This window comes from Cylas formicarius, unplaced genomic scaffold (genome assembly GCF_029955315.1).
Source record: "Cylas formicarius isolate icCylForm1 unplaced genomic scaffold, icCylForm1.1 PGA_scaffold_2__14_contigs__length_35257938, whole genome shotgun sequence".
In the NCBI taxonomy this organism is placed as follows: Eukaryota; Metazoa; Arthropoda; class Insecta; order Coleoptera; family Brentidae; genus Cylas; species Cylas formicarius.
Genome location: NW_026844319.1, coordinates 15251312 through 15270365, shown reverse-complemented (window position 1 = coordinate 15270365; position 19054 = coordinate 15251312). Strand labels below are relative to the sequence as shown.

The window sequence follows — 19054 nt, the reverse complement described above, 5'->3', positions numbered from 1 at the left end:
ATCTTCGAGAATAAGTGTTTAAAGAATGAAATTCTAAAATTTGAATGTTGTATGTGGCAATATTTATTTGAAAATTTTAATATTCTGGATTTTTTCGTGGTATATACTTATTTAAAATTATAGCCAATCAAAAACACAGATATAGTCTGCTTGAAGGGTGCACATAACCAATACAAAACCAAAGAACTAACAAAAACTAAAGAAAGCACTTAAAAGCAGCATTAGGAACAGTGCATGCAAGGCTTGAAATTACAGTAGTTATACTTAAAAGACGACGGTGAATGTCTTATAAAGTTGTGGAGCAGACATATGGAAATGATCTCAAAAAGCAAGAAGAAATGTACTGTAAAAGTTTTTGACAATCAAATCACTTTTGCTGTTTGAGAGAACTGCCGCTATAAATTTTATGTTATTTGTTTAGAAATGTTGTTGATCATTTGTATATCAATTCGGATGTGTTCAGCTTCGATTAAAGGTACAGATTGCTAGGATGGAAGGTTTTCAACAAGAATGGATTTCAAAAATACGCTGTTTGTGGATAATAACTTCAGAATGGTTGAACGCGTTGGGTCGCAATTCGAGTTGTTGAAAAGGGCTCTTCTTAGGTTATCAACGCTAAGCGGATTCATTTATTTTGCTTGTATCGCTGCCAACGCATTTTGAGACAAATAAAATTTGTTTTTTCAAAAAAAGTGAAATGCAATAATCTTAGTTTTATGGGAACAGAAACCAGAAAAATATCTGGTAAAATGGCTTCCCAGAATTCTTGAATAATAAACTTTATAAGTTTTGCTAGATTTACATTTTTTCTCATATGAGAAAACATCAAATTAAATCAAATGAAAAAAAAACTATTACTATAAAAATGTTTGTTAATTTGCTGTGTTGAATACCCCTTTTGCGAAACCCGGTATAGATGGAACTGGTTCTGACTGACTGATTTTATTGGTCGTATTTGATGGCACGTCTGACGAAAATTTCGAAAAGTCTTTCTAAATTCGTAGCGTTTTCTACACAATATTACGCTTGATTTGCAATTCGCAATCAATTCGCAATTAGATTCTGGGCAATCCTCGAACTTAAATGAATTTAACCAGGTATAAATACTTTCACATACTTTTGAATACGGTTTTAATGTACATACTGCCGATTGTTGTCAAACTAATTCAAATAGAAACGTGCTTAAACGGATTTTGGGCGATTATTGTAATTCATGTTTGATTAGAACTTGGCTCGACCCTGGACTTTTGTTTGATGCGTTGGAGGTTACTTTTATTTTAAAGATGGACAAGTTGTTTCGGCTAGAAAATATACCGGATGATCTATTAGCGGCGGCGAGAAAGTCTAGACTCTAGTTTTTATGTTTCTTTCTTCACCGCTAGAGTGCGTAGTTGCTATGGTTGCATAAGAGCTGTCGACACTCCCTAATTTAACATAGTACCTTTCATTTAGGAAAGGAAAATATTAATGAATAAAATTAAATAACTATTTGTATTGGTGTTGTATGGAACTCTAATATTTGATCTGTCAATTTACATTATTTTGTAGTGATTTCTGTAGAATATTTTATGTTTTCCATAGCTGGGATGAATTCAGTTTTTGATAGTTGAAAACTTTTAATAAAACCATTTATAAATTGACCCACACTAGAACGATTATCATTATTGTTATTGTTAATGTTGCCTAATCGAGTTAACAAATATTATATATATGCGTGCACAAAAACAAATATTTTTATTAGCACTCAATGGTAAGAGTTCGCCCTTCCTATGAATTGATTAATGGAAATCTCTTTCACAAATTAACATGCAAATTATTAATAGTTCATTTTGTGAGACTTTGTTTACTCGTACATATACTATCGATTTTTTTTTTGGAAATTGATAATTTATTGATTTATCATAATTTCAAATAACGTTGTTACAGAAAAATATTCAAATCAATAAATCATTGCAACAGTCTAAACTGCATCAACTAAAAAAACTGTTTTTTTAACCCATGTCTAAAAAAGTTTATTTTACACGGTATGTTCTGCTCTAACTCGAAAAATTTTGTCTTTCTCTTGTCTTCGTTTTAGAGAAACAAATGCCATACATGTTAAATGGGATAGATAATTTCTTCATTTGAACACAACCGGAATGATGGGGACAATCTGTCTCCAAAGTTCGGTTATTAATTTTATTGTCTGTACTGTTTAGTTTGCTATTATTTTGTTTAAGTAACATGTGTCTGATCTTATATACATTAATTTCAAAATAGAGCAAAAAATAATAAACAAATTTCCCGACAACCACTTTGACGCAGCACTGTAATACCGACGTCAAAAATATTTTATCAAAAATCTGAGGTAACATACTTTTCATGACATACCAAACGATAGCTAACAAATCAACTTAATCTGTAATAATTTCCTACTAAGGTTTATAAAGCACCAATATGTTTTCTGAAAGATATAAACTTTTCAAACAAATTCCTCAGTAAAATTTTACTGGTAAACGCGGCCAGCTTAAAAAATGTGTTTTTATTTATTTTGCAAAAATAAATATTTCAAAAAAGCTAAAGTTTTGGAACAATTTTATTCAAGTGAAAAAACATGATCATAAAATCTCAAAAAAGTTGTGATCAATTTAAGCAAATCACTAATTCGTCTAATGGCGATCTCGTAACCTTTCATCTAAAATATGGTGTAGTCACTAAATGTATCTAATTTTCACTAGTACTGACGGCCAGTTAGTCAAACTAGCACCGAAAAAAAAAATCTCAAGTCATTTGAATTACTTCGATTTCAACAATGTATGCACGTCCACAGTAACAGATGTTTCATATTGTGGATCTACTTACTTGCGCCAGTGTTAGTTTTTGCTAAAAATGGCACAGGAACAATATCTGAAGTTAAAATCCACCTAATTTTAATTTGATCCGCTGCAGATATCGATAATTCAAAGGGCATTTTTGTATTGTGCCTTCAAAACAATTCCAAGTAATACTTTCTGCAAATCTATTTTTTTTTCTCTAGACTCGAAGCTTTAATTACACTGAATTTATCTGAAAAAGTTTGAAAATCTCCGGTTATCAATCTTTCCTTGAATTATACCCATAACATAGTAATTCGTATTGTACATATTTGTATTTCGGAGCAGTAGGACTTTTCCTTCAAGACTTGGACGAATCCACCACGGCACCGAATTGTGAACGAAACCAAACTATTTTTTATACAATATCAGAAAGAAATCATGTTTATTTTACTGAAAATAGTGTTGTCCGGGACTAAGTTAATGGGTTCTCCACCAACGAGATAGCAAACTTATGTCTGATTTTGAAAATCTGATTGACTGACTTCCTTTTGATACAGTAGAAACTTCAGCGGTGGATGAAACCCGAACAATTTTTGTACCCTTTTAATGGCTGGGCAAAAATACAATTAGAGCCAAAGGTTATAATTTCGTGTGCTGATCTTATATCAAAATTGAAAAAACGCCCCGTCCAAATCAACGACTGTCAGGTTTTTGTGCGAGCGATATCTGAAAATCATTTCGAACAAAACTTTTACTTTCGTAACAGACTCGGCTTCTTTTGACAAGAATTTTGCAACAATTTGGAAACGGCCGCAGACTTTCCATAAATGAAACGCGGGTTGTTATTAACGAGTTCGTAACTATCGCATTTAGGCGATAAAAATCGGCTTGAGAAATATCGTTTAAAATCCAACAAGGAAGAAAGTTTTTAACAAGGAATGTGGAGGCGCCTCGCTGATCCGAATGATCGCCGATAATTGATTTTCTCGGCTTTTATAGACGGTTAATTTTCTGGCTTAATGCAATATCGGAGTAGTATCGATTTTTGAGCGATTTTAACATTTCTGTAGTATGTACAGGGTGGTCCAAGTTCGAGGCGGACTATTGGGATTTCGGAAACCGTAAGAGATACCCAAAAACGGTTAAATAGAAGCAAAGTTGTGCTTTTGGATGCTTAATTTAAACCCCCTTCAAAATAGAGAATATTCCGATTAGTTCCGGAGATTTCCTGGAAAAAGCTAATTGGCATATAATCTTTCCTGGCCTTAATTAAAATTTTTTTGAAAACAAATCACTCTGCCTTACTGTAACTTTTTCTTCCCTATAAGTTAGCACTATTAAGTATCACGTTTCGATCTTGTGTGCCCATCATCAACTTATATTTTTTAAACGCAGACATAGATATTTGATTTAATACTTTTTTTTAATACGTTCTGATTCTTATGGTTTACTGAACAATACCGCCAAAAATTAACAGTTAAACCAAATTTACACAAAAAGATAAGGTGGCCATGAAATAAAAGTATTATTTTTTTAAACCGTCTGGACCTATACGTTAAATATTAGAGTTTTAATTATAGTTATTGCAGTATCGAAAAAAAAACACGTTTTTAAAAAAAGTAGAAAGAAATATACCATTACAGCAAAATCAACAAGAAAATAACCGGGAAATTAATATTGATGATATTTTCTTTGCTTGGTAATAATACAGCCTAGAATCATGTAAGATGTTCAAATTGAAAGTCATTTGCTGCGGCCGCGCAGGAATTTCTCGAAATAAATTGTAGTTCATTTAGGTCATTCGGGGTTTCAAGATATAAACGTTTTTTTAAATTCCCGAATAATCCAGTGGACTTCTGACAGGCCATCGTCGACCTAGATTTCCTATGCACTTACTTGGAAATAATATTTTCAAGGTGTTTTTTATTTGCTGTCCACTGTAATTTAATATCTATTGTTTATATCTTTCGGACGTTAAACTACAAAAAAATTGGGACATGATTGAACTCGCTGGGGATACTGGTTTAGGTACTGTTCACTAGCAATTTCTGATTCAATTAGATAGTAATAGATACCTACGTAACATATGGCGTTTTTCTTTATTTTAAAACACGTTTTTTACTACATGTGAAAATACTGTCAAAGGTAACTGGCACTTTAATAATTAACAAAATAACTATGTGTGTATGTGCTTCATAATTATTTTTGTATACAAATTTAACTTTATTCTCAATGTTAACGCGGTAAGGCGGAGTGACGGGAATAAATAAAAAACGCTGGTCTGTATTTGAAAAAATGAAGACGATGGACACACAAAACGGAAACGTCATACTTAAAACATAATAATGACAATTTGTAGGAAAGATTTCAAAAAAAAATTCTGACTTTCCGTTTCTATCGAATATCTCCCAAACTAACCAGAATTTTCTCGATTTTAAAAATGGATTTAAATTAAATACCAAACTACTTAACTTTGCTTCTTTTTAGCCGACTTCATATTTTCGAACTTGGTTTCCGAGATCCTAATAGACGCCCTCGAAATTGGGACATCCTGTACAGTGTAGTCCACATAAGATGACCGATCACTATTCGATCGAATAACTGCTGAGATCTACAAAAAGGAGTTTACTTCAAAAGTTCCTTGCGCTAACTTAAGCTGCTTAAGTATATTATTTTTATATATACAGAGTTTTTTTTTTTCAGGCCAGGTACAAACTTTATTATTTTAAATAACACTCTTTATATTGATCCGCATTCGGAGAGTGCGTTATTTTTTGACACAAATGAGAACTGTCATTGCAAGACTATTTGTAATAGCTTTAGATTTTTATATATGTATACCCAATAGAGGACTAAACTTTACATTGCGTTATGTGAAGAAAGCTAAATTTTAAGCGATGAACAGGCGACAATGTTGCCAAGTTTCGGGTTTTGTAAATTTACTTTACTTTGCAAATAGCGCTCCCTGTTACCTTATAATTTAATTGAGAATTAAAAGACAATTTTAACAACGGGGGTTTCGGAATTAGTGATCTTCATGAGGTTGCTAACCGCTTGCAAATATATTGAAATATTTTATTTATAAATTTAGCTAAACAAAGTTTAAAAGCATAAATAATTAGTTTTCTGTTGGCAATAAAATAAAGTAAATTAGTCATTCAATCAATGTCCAGCCAATGATTCCCAAATGATCATTATACATGTCGTTGAAATTGTCTGTTGTTAGCTTTTATAGGTCCATTAAAAAAAATCGACTAACTTTACAAATCGAGAACCACTGTAGCAGCAATAACTACACTACAGCATGCTTATTTCTTCTCCTGCTTCATTAGGAGGCATGAATTTCAGTCTTTTATACAATATAGAATTTGAAAAATAATTAAAACCGTGTGACAGTTTTTGTTTATGTCAGAGAATTGAGTCAAACGTCTCTGCATAGGGAACGTCACGATTATGATACGATTAAAAATATTCATTGTATTCATAAAAAGCATCTTTAGAAATTTAGGTCAATACAAGAAACTTTTGTACTATTTTTTGTAGATTTTAACATTTCTCATATTGAACAACGCTGTACATAAAAAGTAATGTTGAGTTATTACTTGCACTATTTTTTCTCTAATTCTCTAGAGTCTATGTATTTTCTATTGATATACACAACAGGTCTCCAATGCTGCAACTTGTTAAAAGAAGAAATAACAATAAGGGTAATTATGTCAGTTTCAGTGCAAAATCTGGATAGATCCACGATACCGGATTTTTCGGAAAATATGCGTTTTCCTCATAATCTGTCATAATTTAATTGTGGAAACTGAAGCAGGAATTACTTCTATTGCTGAAGTAGCACCAATTTTCAGATTCTCGTAAAAGTGATAGGCTTTTTGGATGTTAGAAATCCTAAACGTAATCCTAAATTGTTAATAATATATAATGAGGAAAAGAGTTTAGTACCATGATAATTATTTTTACGAAGAGAATTAATATATGAATTGACCCTAATAGCAATTTTATTCCCCTTCTTCAGTCGATAACCTGTACCTTGCATCCGGTAAGTTTTCGGCCAATTTGTCGGATATCCCTAGAGATACGTATCTCTAAAACGAATAAAGTCGTTTTAGTACCTATATGACGTTTTAATCATCTACAGAGTTAGTAAGCTGTAAACAGACATTGCTGTTCTATAACTTATCCGCCATATCTTGTTCTGTAATAGTGTTACAAAGATACGGGAAGTTGAAAATAAAAATAAAAATAAATAAACTTTCGAAAAATGTGAGAGAGAGTTTTTAAATTCTAGTAGTCTCGTTTTCAAAAAGGTGGGAAATCCGAATTCGGTAATAGTATGAACACTCATTATATAGAGGGCGCTTTCATACGGAATTTTTTTGTTTTTTTTTAGTTCTGTACAACTGGGACTGTTTTGACTTCATGCTTACTTGGGCAATATCGATATCTAAGGCAGTTTGCAATATATTCGTTTTTGAATATTTAATTTTGTCAATGTACGAATTCTAGAAATTTCACAAATGAACGTTTCCATGGTAATTGTTTTTGTTATCTCTTTTGTCCGTGATTATAATGCTTTTACTGGATTGAAAATTATTGAAATCTGTCAAAAGTTTTACTTTCGATAGCCTAACCAAAACGAACTGCTAACATTTCTTTGTAAGTATTGCCTGTTGGATATGCGATATCATGTATATACTTATAGTGATTTTTCAAATATAACTATTTTTAATAACTTTTGTATGTATTAGTTTGACATTTTTCAAACTTTCTAATGCTTAAACTTAAACTTAATCTTCCAAGGAGTAAGCGAGGAAATTCGATTTGTAGATAAATGTTACATAGATTCCAGAGGGCGTTTTCTGTGACACAATTATAATTATATTATACCTTAGTGTTATGAGTGTATTTATATTTTTACTTAAAATCTGACTTTTCTCCTATTTTTATGCAACTTTTGATTAGAGCAAATGTGGTTAATTCATTTTGATATGCACAAGGACAATTTTTCAAAGTTGCATGGCGTTTTTAAAGATTATTGAAGGAAGTTTTGTTAAAAGCAAAGCTTAAAATGCATCAGGATAAGTTGTTTTCTATTATTAAACTTAATAGTAAAGTTAATTAAAATTAATAAGCGTTTTATTTCTCACTGGAATCTGCATATTGTTGTTTTCACGGAATTACTTAAATTAGGGTTTCAAAAAGCGCATCGACTTTTTAAATGTAAGACTGACTTTTCAACAATTCAATTCGATGGCGGCAGATCAAAGGCTGCTAGCGAAAGTACGGTAACTGGACCGAAATTTGCGAACTACCGCAAATTTAATTAGCAAATATTCGATAATAAATAAAATAAATAAATAAATAAAACGTTTTCAATTGTTCAATTGTTTATTCTCCAGGCGCGAGCCTCTCGGTTTTTTGCTTTTATTTTAAAGCGACCATAACCCAAAATTTTGAATGTGCAAACTTTGCTTCTTTGTATATTTTCGTCGATAGTCCCAACTTAATATAACGGTATGTGCTAGAATGCGGGAAAACAATCTTGTCAACCTTGAACGGTACAATTTTTATCAATGAAAACGCAGAACGACCGTTGAACGTTCGCGTATTGCTACGTCAGAGGTGTTGCTTTTTTCCGATATTCGGGTCCCATTAGGTTAGTGCGTTTCTGTGTCTCGCCGGTTGTTTTGTCAAGAGACGATGAGAACGGCGATTACTGCTGACAAAAGTATGTAGATTTTTAGGTAAAGTAGTTGGACTCATTTCCCGTTCTCCGATAGTCACATGCCGGGTAATTGATCTTTCAAAAACTTCTATATTAATATCTTTAGTCGATGAAGATAATCTATTGCGATATAGCGAGGATACTGTTTTAGATATAATGTGGATTAAACAGAGCGCTGGCGGTATTCTATTAGACGAAACTGCTCTACTCAGTAACAGATCATATTCTCACAGCTTCCGAATGTAAACTTAATTCTGTGTCTATAAGGCTTAACTACGTTTAATTTGGATATTTTCAATTCTTCTGGATTCCTCATGTTGATGAATCGAATGGCTGAAGTTTCGCCAATCATCCTGTTCGCATTTTCAGAGCTTAACGGAAGCTCATTTGCATTCTACTCTGTACCTGCTTATATACAATTTTAACATTGCCTCGTATGACTGATTCCCATATAGGGGTGCAAGACAATTTTTCGATTATGATGAGAATATTTGATTCCAGATTCTCGGATTCTGCTATATCTGAAATTCTGTTGTATATAATGTAATTTAATTGTTCAATGAAGTGAAAGGAATTAAATAAGAAACTAGATATTTTGCCAGAGCATGGGTTGGAGAACCACTGGTGCTAACAATAGTAAAAACTTTAGGAAGTCCTTAAAAACTGGGACCTTAAGAGAAGAAAGTTTTTATAGCAGATTTATGCTTGCGTTTTATACATGACGTAGGATCTTTTTTGAGTTGACGGTAAGGTTAGTTCAATAAAAATGTTTTGATTTTTTTCTTGATAGTCAGTTGTGTTCATGACTGCCTGAGAATTTCCTTCCATGAACCTTGTCGAAGAACGCATTTTTCAACCTTCGAAAGTTGGTTGACTGGATGACTCTAAGTGGAAGATAAACGCAGATTTTTAACTTTGTCATGAATCATGTTTCAAAGGGTATCAAACTCGTACGGGGACAAGATGGAAGCAATTTCAAATGTAGGGAGAAAATACTCTTATTGATTCTTTCTCGAAGTAATGCTCTGGTTTCTATAACGCAACAAAAATGTAAATGCTCCATTCGGTGATCTAAGTTTCTGCTTTTACGCTTGATATCCCCTCCATAAAGAGTTGTCAAAGACACTTCTGTAATACTATTTGCAAATCTCCTGCATTCCTCCTGCGTTGGTTGTTGATGGTTTGTATTCTACTCTGTACCTGCTTTATAGCTTCGCCTCCCTCAAACAAACTTCTTATGATAATGTCTAGGAACTTTGGCAAAAAAAAAACAGTTAAGTTACGTTCCGAAACTATTATTAAGTTTATGAAAATGGCGACCACATATTTAGAACACCAAATGAATTTAATTTAATGTTATTGCTGCAAATAATGGAAATAAGTCTTATTATCTAGTTTGTAAGTTGTTTTCATAAAATAAAAATCACCAATTTTTCGAAAACAAATAAAAAACAAAATCAGTGTTTCGTTTTACTTTTCCTTGTTCTAGAGGGGCGCATTATATTTCTTTCGTGCTCATGCGGACCACTATGAAACTTTCGCAAAATCGATGTAATTATATTGTGTAGATACCCTGTATAGAGCGTCTTTTACTTATCGTCGAATTTCAAAGGAACGACAAACTTTAATAAATATAAACAATTGTACACGTAATAACGATTTTCCACCCCCCCCCCCCCCTCCCTAATTTCAACAGGTTCAGTTAGGGGACTAAACTATTTGCCTGCCAAATTTTAAGTCCATAGTCTCATAGCAACGTCTAAAAAACAATCGAAAATCGAAAAAAAAGGATGGACGCCGAATCTTGTACGCAGCATATATATATATATCTTATAACCCAGGGGACGGTTAAAAAGGAGCAAAATTTGAAGCGTGTAGCTCAAACCGTCCGGAAATTATCGTGGAAAAACCCTGGAACAGAGAACGGAGAAACGGAGAACGGACAGACAAAAAATAAAAACGTTTTTTTTTCGATGCTGATTCCGTCTACGCTACGCTACGGCTACGCTTTACGATGCACCGTTATCGAGATCTCGAGTTTATATATATATATATATATATATATATATATATATATATATATATATATATATATATATATATATATATATATATATATATATACATATATATATATATATATATATATATATATATATATATATATATATATATATATATATATATATATATATATATATATATATATATATATATATATATATATATATATATATATATATATATATATATATATATATATATAGTGTACTCACGAAAAGAATCGATTTCAGCGATTTTTCGAAAGTTTTTTTTTCAAATGCTATCAAGGTAAATTGAACGCACAGTACTCGCTATTTTACTAATACGTCTACTACTGTTGACACTCCATATGACCAGTAATATGGCTTTATTCGTTAATTTTCTACCTACGCCTGTAGCACCGCAGCTCAATTTTAAACGAAATCGGTTTTACTATTTACAAGCCTGTGGAAGTTTCCTAAAAAAAAAAGGAATCGGTTTTATTACTCCGCACCCTTTAGAAACAGACCTTAACATACATAATTCAAGACACAAATACCAATGCTCAGTATTGGTTTGTTTTCACCCATTGGATTTCCAAACTTTTCGAACGACGAAACGGCCCGCGTTTTATTTGCGATTCTACTCGTACGGACAACCATTTAGCGTATAAATATCGAGTCAATTTGCGAACAAAATTCACAATAAACTATTTTTAATCGCACTTTTATCGATAGCTCCGAAAACGTTGGGTTAAATTACGTGCACCTTGCGCATATTAAGCACGTCGTTATGCCATTTATTGAACGTCAGGCCTTGAGCGTCGGATAACCGAAACAAACCAATTTCTTTTAATGCTGCGAGGCGCATTTTTCGAGATTCTCTCGGTATAAAAATCGATAATTGAATATTTTGTGCAAACCATAGATAAATTAAAAAACGACAGAGTTGTCACAGCGTTTGACGTCAAGTGACATTAGCGACTTTGTTGCATTCCAATATAGTAGACCAGAGATGTACAGAATTCATTATACTCATACAACCCAGCGGGTGGTCGAAGGAAGGCAGGGACGGATGTTACTGATCCAGTGAAATGTATTTATCAGGGATACAAAAAAAGTGAAAAATATTTTTACAACTGGTAACCAAAAATTGATTTTGGAAGTACCTGAGAAATCAAATTTTTTATAGAGAACAAGTGTTTTTGTTACAAGTTGTATGGAATATCTTACTAATAAAAGAACATGAAAAGTAGCAATGTACGTCTAATTAACATGATCAGTTCCATTTCAATTCCACTCTATTCACTATATTAGAATTATGCAATAAAATATCTTCTTAAAAACATTAATAGAAATAAGGATACCTAAAAATTAATCTTAATCTGAATAATAGTCATTATAGTCACTATATACTATATTGATAAATAGGCTTTATTTAAAACATTTAGTAGGAAACAAAAATGAAAATGAAAAATATTATTGAATACAAAAATATATTGATACACTTAATAATAAAATGCATAGTCCCATATTAGTTGCAGTCTTCTGTTTTTTTCCATGCCTCTCTTGATGTCTTGGTGTGTATGAAAGTTTGTGATTTTCCGGGTGACCTTCATGCTCTTTGTAGTTTTACTTCTTGAAAGACTTACAGTGACATGAAAGTATTGAATATAAACATTCTACAAAAAATATCATTAGGACCGATTTTGTTTAATAGAATTTGTATCAACTTACTTCTATGCTGCTCTACAATCAAAGCCCTGACCTACAAGGGTAAGGAAAAGCGAAAGAAAAGAAAGAAAAGCAAGACAGTTAGAAACAGTACAATCCACTGAAATTCGGAGAAATCATGGCTCAATTTGCACCATCTACCTCCATCAACAAATACATAATTCTTCTTGATCACCTAGGTCTAGGAGACTCGTTTATATCTAACAAGTTAAATATGTTTTCTGCAATGGTCTAAAGCAAACATGAAATGAAAACTTTATATTTTGGGAAACAAAATTTGGAATCAGTATGAACTTTTCGTTTTCCAAATCATCGTTTTTATTTCTGTATGTTCTTGGATTTATCTTAATTTAACATTCGTGACAGACGTAGGTCATTCTAGAATTTTGTATTCTTATACAATCCAAGATATCCATCCATAATTCAAAATAAAATAAACTTACCGATATGTAACCTCCTACTGATGTTATTGAGTAAAAGAAATTGCTATTTAAATCTGAATCAAAATTGAATACTGGAATATTTATTTCATTAACATCATTACTAAGACGAAAGGTCATTTTTTGTTTTCTCTCTCGAATTTTTTTTTTTTTTCATATTATATTGAATAGTATAATAATACCCATTTTTAAAACTGTTCATAGCAAGAAGATAGTCCCCAAAGGGCATTCTTTTAACGCTAAAGCAAAATTACTAAATTACTAAATACAAACGAGAACAGTCGAAATGAAAACACTGAGCAGTATACAACGCAAAATTCTATTCGATAGAATACTTAACGCAGGTATCAGTCAAAAATGCATTGGAAGATGGATGAGGCAGAGGCGATGATTCAGGAACCAAGATATAAAGAGAATTGAAGACAGTAAGCTCGTTGAAATGCGTAAATTAATAACCCAGTCGGAAAAACATCACTGGGAAGATCACCAAAGCGATGGAGAGAAGACTGAATTTCAACTTCCTGGGAAGACGTGTTGACAATGAACAGCCCGTAGTCTACTAACGTGGTTATCTATGATAGAAAGAAAAAGATATTAAATCATTATTCTGCTGTTCCTAGGTCGTATCATTCTTGTACAAGATACTTCTTGATACTGTCTTATATAATAAAAAACATAGTCCTAAAACCCGTTGAAATATCGAGTGGACTGTAGCTCATATTAGTAACAAATGCCATTTGTTCTCTATCAGGCAGATAGGACCTACAAATGAGTGGGGATAACACATATACCAAAACAGCTTATCATGTAACATGGAGTGAGACACGCAATCGAAGGCCTTGGAAAGGTCACAACAACCAGCCGCGATCCAATGTCCCCTCTTCATGGCTATAGAAACGCGCATAAACAATATGTTCGTTTTGTGCTATGCTTGAACCATCTCTTTTTTTTAAATTTGTGTATGGTGCAAACAAATGAATAACGGGGGAGTGTACGACAACAAGCTCGGGTCAACGAATGACCTTAAATTAATGGTATTACTTAAACCGACGCGGTTAATTCTAAACGTCCAAGCAACGTGCCTAGTATGTCCGATGCAAATAGCCGTTTTGACGCAAAGTTATTTTTTAACATCGAAACTGTCGCAAGCGCGCCGGGCATCGATATTTCTTCGAACGGCCTTCGTTTACATAAGACATTTCACCCAGACATGCGCCTAATTATTGTGTTTGTGTTGGGTATTATTTGAATAAATTAAAACCATACATAATTTATTGTGGGAAAATATCTCGCGCCAAACAAAAAAAAATGCTCTTTCATTTACTACGTTTCTATTCTTGAGGCTACAGGAGGTTTTGATAAGGTTGAAAATGTCTGCGCCAAGCAAGAAAGAAATGGGCTTAGACGTATTATGCATAACCTTATAAAGTCATACTTAACAGACAACAGACAAATAGAAAGCAGAAAGTAGGTGTGAGGTTCCACAGGGCTCCGTGTAGGGACCTTGGCTCTACTACCTGCTTGTTCTTAAATTGAAGCATTCCGGTTGGATGGTTGGATATTTTCCATTTTCCGATGATTTGCTGCTAGTTCACCAGGCTGAGAGCGGGAAGAACATCGAACTTACAAGTAAAAAGAGATTTTGGAATTTGCGCTGCTTGGTTTTTGAGTATAATGATATAGAATTAATTAATTAATATAGAAAATACATTGCAAACAAAAAATAAGTTTATGAAATCAATACAATTAAAAATAAATAACATAGAACGTGAGCGGGTCTGTAAAATAGTTACTTGAGGCTAAAAACAAATGATAATTTGGATTGACTGAGCATATTGACCATGTGCAACCTGTGGGCCGCTCCCCCCTAGGGGGACCAAAGTCTGTTGCAAGGGGAACGTGCAGCTGTTTCCAAAATATCATTTTGTTTGTGTATTTTGTGTAAGATTTGTTTTTATTACATTTAAAATTATTATTTCTTGTTATAAATAAATATATTTTATGTATATTTTTACATAATATTGTATATTGTATAATATCAGTTATCAGGGGGAGCGGGAACAAAAAGGTTGAAAAAAACTGATGTACAGGGTGGCCAGTTTAAGAGGGGCGTAAAACTTGTTTTGTCACTCAATTACATACATGGTGATCAAATAAATTTATATTTTTTAAATGGAAGACGAATTACAAGGATATAAATATACAGATATCTATATATCGCTCTCTAATGCAAAGTTATTGGCGTACATCTTCGGGATTCAGGTCTTGTTGGAAAGCTTTGTGTTACGTTGCTTATTATAAAACTTATAAAACATTTTTCTGCCTAACAGAAATATTCAAAATTGAAATATTTTTATCAAATACGCAATATTTCGCAAATTAAACAATCTGTATATTTTTACACTTTCGGAGAGCCCTTTAAATGACGAATCCAGCGATGTATATGAATATTGGTCTGCGATTCATCGTTTTGAATTTATTATTTATAATTTTTATTAAATCCGAGACAGTATTATATATACAGTTGGCTTCGTATTTTAATGATGTATTTAAAAATGTAATATCCCTGTATGTAATTGAGTGTCAATTGAAATTATGCCAAAAAAATTAAAGATCATTATAATTGAGACAGTTTTTGTATTCAAATTGTCGATTTCGAAATTAGGTAACTGGCCACGCTGTACATAAAAAGGCAATTGTTATGATTCATTACGGTACCTCAATATCGATCTTGCAATAAATTGTCTTTGGAAAGACTGGTGTCTTCATTTTTGACCGACAGATGGCTTACAACTAACTGTTCGTCAGACCTAGTTCAGGTTAAAGTCCAAGTCCCTCAGTGTAGTATTCTCCCCCCGTCACCCCCTTTTATACCAGATGTATTCTTACTTCTCCTATGCACCGGATAATACCTGTGAAATTCTGAGTTAGATAACCTTCTAATAGCAACTAGCAGCTTCTTGAAATCAATTCATCAAAATCTGTTCCCATGTTATTTTGTAATGGTAATGTTCAATATGAGCTAACTGAACGTATGAAATTTAGAGGTCTTCCCATTGATGTTAATTTCAAATCTAAAGAACATTACTTTATTACTAAAGCAGGCATTTTCAATGCATCATCTCTTGAACGTTGAGTCCAGAAGCAGAGAGTTTCCCATAGTCTTGAAAAATTTGGATGTCTTTCTATGATTCAGCAGCGTGCTCTTTATTCAGTATACACGTCTCTATATCTTCAAGAAAAACTAACATATGGTATGCATATTTGGACATTTGTTAACTGTAGCTAGTTACATTTTTTTAAAGTGATTTTCTTACCATTAATAAGTACGAAATAAATAATTTCACTATATATCAGTTGGTTCATTTAACAAACAAAGGAAGCTTAAATAATTGACAGGAAGATATGTGGGCATAGATTTCTATGGACGTTCACTAATGTTCGTAACAAAACATCTTTCTCATCTCTATCTCCTGAACACTTCTCCTTTCTTTCTTTTCCTTCTTGAGCTATTTATGTCAATTTTTTAGGCTTAATTTGGTTCAACCATACCTGTAGCAGTTTGATTCCTATTCCTTTAAATTATGATATACCAAAAAAAAAAAATTCGGTTTGAAAGTTAAAGAATTAAATTTATCCGATTTTTTTTTAAAGAAAACTGAAAGGAAAAACAACTATTTCCAATAATTGTTTTCACTTTTTCAAGAATATTCTAATTTTTTAATACTTTTTATAAAAATTATATCAATTTTGAGAGGTACAGAAAGCAAATGTTCAACATGATCAACAACAAGATCAAAAATTGCCAACACTTTTTAATATAAAAATGTACCCCTATGATGCGTGGTGGTGTTTGAAAAGTAGAAGTGAATCCAAAAAACTTTTGCATCTAATTTTTTTTGATAGTTTTTACAGGTTCTGAAATAAGGTGCCATCCCATAGTAAACAGGTCACCGTGTATATTTCCACTAGGGAAATAGGAATTCAATGAGGCCAGAAAGTACTTTAATTAAGATTTTTAAGTGTAATTGAGTCAACTTGTTAATTAAATTATGTAAATTAATTGGCAAAGTGCAACTTTACAGGACGCGACATAATAATACCGAAACAAAATGGTAATCTGCCGACTACAGCAATTTATGGAATATAGTTAGAATTATTTTAAAATTATTTTTGTATTTGTCATTGCGTATCGTATGGTCAAAGAAAAGTTAATTGCGGTTGTATTAAAGACGTTTGTCCTATTTTTAAGTCAAGGTAAAAGTACTGTTGTGTTGTATAAACTATTTAATACAGCAAGACATTCCATTAGGATTTTTAAGGGGGGCTGGCGTGGAGACCATAATTAAAAATTTTTTTCAAAGGCGAAACACGCGTTATAGTTAGACTCATGTGTATTTGAGTTGCGGCAAGCCGGTTAATTTCAAAGTAAAACGCCTTAAATTGTTTAGGCTAGTCGATAGACGCTAAATGATGCAGCTGGACTTTAGTTAATTGACAACAATTAAGTAAAAGCATTTTTTATTTTCGGAAATTCGGACGAAGCCAGTTGAATCCGTTCGAATCCGGAGGAAAGTGGAACGGATTTGCGCGGGTCCATTTCTGGAAAATTTATAAACTTGCACACACTCACAAGAAGATATTTTTGTTTTATCTATTTATCGAAAAATTCTAGAAACAATTTTTTTTGTTAGTTTGAGAATCTTCATTGTTGTAGAGGGTGGGCGATTTTGGGTGTTTCCATAGGAGAACTCAATATTTATAAGCTTATTATGGATTACGAGATTACATTTTATCTCAGAACTTGGAAAACAATATTAAAAAAGCTTAGAGGAAAAAAATGTTTGTAATTATATATACTTTGAAAATATTATGTTGTTTTATGTTTAGTACAGTACAAAAAGTTTAAATGGTCATGGAGTTGCAGTTTTGTAAGCCAGTTCTCCAACTATCAATTATTTTACTCGATTAATGCTCATAGCTGCTTAAATATCATTACAAAAGTTTTAGGAAATCTTATTCTTAATAAAATGACATAAAATGTTTTTTTCTATTCCCGTCTGTAAAATACCTAATTAGTCACAGATCTAGCGTGCGGGAAGCGTCACTTTACCACGACAGTTTCGTTTTCCACGAATCCTAGCCACTTCGGACATTTCCGAGATTTTACCGCACGGGTTTGGGAACAATCGGAGATATTTGCCACGCTTTGAATTTTGACGTTTGTCCATTCTGACCATCATGTCAGTGAATGTATTCATGTTGTTTTGCGAAAATGTTCCCAAAAACTAACGGTCGTATGGTATGCAACACTTACCGAACTTTTTAACTCACGAGTTTATTCAACACGAGCGGAGTAAAATGTCTAATTACACACCAATCTAGCGCGCGGGAAGCATCATTTTACCACGTCAGGTTCGAGCCACTTCGGACTTTTCCGAGATTTTACCGTACGGTTTTAGGAGCAATCGGATGTTTTCGGAGATTTTACCGCACGGTTTGAATTTTGACGTTTGTCAATTCTGACGGTCAAGTCAATGAATATACTCGTGTTGTTTTGCAAAAATGTACCCAAAAACTAATACACAGAAAGATTTTATGCAATGTATCAGATAATTTAAATACTACGTGGTATAAGCTACAATTAAATTCTAGTGAGACAGTGGGTAAGTAAAATGACATTTATATTTTAAGTTTCCCACAAAAATTTCTCATACCGTTCGCATGAACTTTAGTGGTTTTGACGGTTTTTATATTAATATCTTGCCAAGACTAGTTGTACGATTTTCAAAGTTCCATGTCTCATCAGTACGAACAAAACAAAATTGATGGTTATTATTATTATGATCTTAAAAATTTTTGATAAATAAATTTTTTATGAGCGTTTTTCATATTTTTTTTAATTCGCGTTTTGGAAAAAATTTTATTAAATAAATTACCGCACCATACTAATATATTACAGTAAATATTGCATTTTTATAAGACTGAATGAGTTGGCTTTCATACAGTTGAAGTTCATTTCTTTGTGAACCTTGTCGTTTGCAGCTCCTCAAAAAAAAAATATAAAACTGAAAGATCGTTTTGTTCGTATGCAATAATCGTAAAATATTTCCTTTAGGAAATTTATAATTAGTTGAAAATTATGGAATGGGGCACCATCATATTGATGCCACGGAAAATGTTGACGACTGTGCCAGTTTAAATTGTCCAACATCATTTTGAAGGAAGTGAAGATAACGAACGCCTATTAAACCACCGTCTGAAATAAATAGATCAAGAATTGTTGAGCCCACAGCACCACACCAAACATTGATCCCAAAATAATACAAT

The 19054-nt window shown here is 32.5% G+C and overlaps 1 protein-coding gene across 2 annotated transcripts in view; it reads left to right on the top strand.

The window, feature by feature from the left end:
* LOC132698212 (UNC93-like protein) overlaps positions 1–19054 on the top strand; it is a 122491-nt gene that overhangs the window by 2326 nt on the left and 101111 nt on the right. The window contains exon 1 of one of the 2 annotated variants that reach the window (XM_060664164.1): positions 8462–8532. The exons of the other annotated variant lie outside the window; for it this stretch is intronic. The gene's annotated coding sequence lies outside the window, so the exon portion shown is untranslated. Of the gene's footprint in view, positions 1–8461; positions 8533–19054 lie in introns of those variants that run through there. 2 annotated transcript variants of the gene reach the window in all.